Raw genomic sequence first — 2,756 nt, 5'->3', positions numbered from 1 at the left:
ATCATGCAATTATCTACAGTATATGTTCAACTCCAGAAATCAAAAAGAGACAGAGTCGGTGGAGTAATTTATCACAGACCTGAAGCTCAGATGTCAGTCGTGCAATTTTGGAGAGCTGGCTGATTCCCTCACCAGAGATCAAATTGTAATGGGTGTTCGTGATAAAAGACTCAGAGAAAAGCTTCTGGGTGAGACGGACAATGTCATCAAGGAGCAGCAACAACGCTCATGTGGAAGTTGTGGAGGAGTACACCTGCCTCGTCAATGTCTGGCTTTTGGAAGAGAATGCCGACTCTACGGGTTGAGGAATCACTTCGCAAGTGCATGCAGACAAAAGAGGCAGAGCGATCAGGTTAAGAAAGTGAACCTTTTCCAAGGTTCTGACGACGAGGATACAGAGGACTTCTTTGTGGGATCAATCAACGTATCGCAGTCTGATGATGAGAAGTGGACTGCGACATACAACGTGAATGGAGCGGACATCATATTCAAGGTGGACACGGGAGCTCAAGCGAACATCATCACGGAGACTGAACTGCCCAACTTGCAGGTAAAGGCCCTCATAGATGACAAGACAAAATTGAGACTGAGGGCAATGGGGAAATAAGTCCGCGCATGGGTAAATGTAAGATGATGTTGAGGGATGGCAAAAAAAAGTCCATGAACTGGAGTTTGTTATTGTAAAGGGCAAGAAAAAATCATCACTTATAGGCTTAAAAGCAAGCATCCTGTTGGGACAAGTAAAAAGGGTACACACTGTTGACGAAAAGTCTGTGCGTAACATAGTGGATGAATATCCCGACGTATTTCAAGGAATAGGAAAACTCCAGATGATACACAAAATACAGTTGGAAGACAACTACAAACCAATAATTCATCTGCCTGGTAAAGTACCGCTAGCCATAAGGATTGAACTCAGAAAGTAGGATTGCAGCGGCTGGAAGAACTCTATCATTGAAAGGGTTGAAGAACCCACAGAATGGGTCCACTCACTGGTAATTGTGGAAAGACCTGACAAACCGCTAAGGTAGTGAATCGACCCAAAAGAACTTAACAAAAGTGTTAAAAGGGAGCACTTCCAACTTCCAACAAGGGAAGTGATTTTTGGAGAACTAGGTATCAAAATATTTTTCAAAGTTAGATGTTGCCTCCGGGTTTTGGCAAGTTTGTCTGGACAAGGAAAGCTCCAGGATTTTCACTTTTAACACCCTGTTCGGACGTTACTCCTTTAAGAGACTGCCTTTTGGTCTAACACACCTGAAGTCTTCCACAGAACTTTACAGCAAATATTTGACAGGGTGCCTGGCGCTAAGGTCTACATTGATGACATATTGATTAGTGGATCCACTATTGAAGAACATGATGCCAGGCTAACTCAAGCTTTAGAAGCTGCCCGGTCGCATGGGTTGAAACTAAATGCAAAAAAATGTGAATTCAGAAAAACAAAATTCACCTATTTAGGTGAAGTGTTAACAGCAGAGGTACTCCAGGTCAGTCAGAGTAGGATAACAGCCATCAAGAACATGCCACCACCTACAGATAAAGAGGCTGTGCAACTCTATCTGGGCATGGTAAACTATGTTGGTAGATTTGTCCCTAACCTGTCATTAGATACAACCCGGATAAAAGTCAAAGTCTGCTTTATCGTCAATTTCTTCACATGCCACGAGACACAAAGAAATCGAAATTACGTTCCCACTATCCCACGGTGACAAGACATAGTACACAATATAATATAAGTAAACAACACAAAAAAGTAAATAAATAAAAACAAGAAGGCACAAACAATGAATAAATAAGAGTGATGAATAAATAAACAAAACATAATAAATAAGAGGAACAAAAATGGAGCAAGTGTGCATACAGCAGACAGTCAGAATATAGCGCAAAAGTACAGGACGCTACGCAGAAGGGGGGAGAGAGTTCAGAATCCTAACAGCCTGGAGTATGAACGTGTTGGTGAGTCTGGTGGTGCGGGAGCGCAGGCTCCTGTACCTCTTCCCAGAGGGCAGATGATCAAACAAAGAGTGAGCGAGGTGACTCACATCACATCAGATGAGAAGCTTGCTATGCAAAACCACAGAATGGTGTTGGAATAATAATCATCAAAAGGAGTTTGAGGAACGACAAAAATTAATCGTGCAGGCCCCCGTGTTAAGGTTTTACAACGAAAGGCGCAAAACAAAAATCTCGGCAGATGCTTCTAAATCAGGGTTAGGGGCAGTTCTACTACAGGAATATGGAAACAGATGGAGACCAGTGGCATATGCCTCCAGAGCGCTCACAGGGGCCGAATGTAATTATGCGCAGATCGAAAAAGAAACGCTGGCCCTGTCCTATATATGTGAGAAGTTCCATGTTTACTTATATGGTAGAACAGTGTGGGCAGAGACTGATCACAAACCACTTGTCACCATTGCTAAAAAGAGTCTAGCAGGGACGTGCGGTCAGAGGAGGCAAGGGAGCCCGTGCCTCCCCTGCCATCATGAAAAGGGGAAAAAACTATCCATCCATCCATTTTCTGTACCGCTTAGTCCCCACTGGGGTCGCGGGCGTGCTGGAGCCTATCCCAGCCGTCATCGGGCAGTAGGCGGGGGACACCCTGAACCGGTTGCCAGCCAATCGCAGGGCACACAGAGACAAACAACCATTTGCACTCGCACTCACACCTAGGGACAATTTGGAGTGTCCAATCGGCCTACCAAGCATGTTTTTGGGATGTGGGAGGAAACCGGAGTGCCCGGAGGAAACCCACG

Source organism: Syngnathus typhle, linkage group LG4 (genome assembly GCF_033458585.1).
Source record: "Syngnathus typhle isolate RoL2023-S1 ecotype Sweden linkage group LG4, RoL_Styp_1.0, whole genome shotgun sequence".
Taxonomy (NCBI): Eukaryota; Metazoa; Chordata; class Actinopteri; order Syngnathiformes; family Syngnathidae; genus Syngnathus; species Syngnathus typhle.
Note: the sequence above shows the minus strand (reverse complement) of the source record.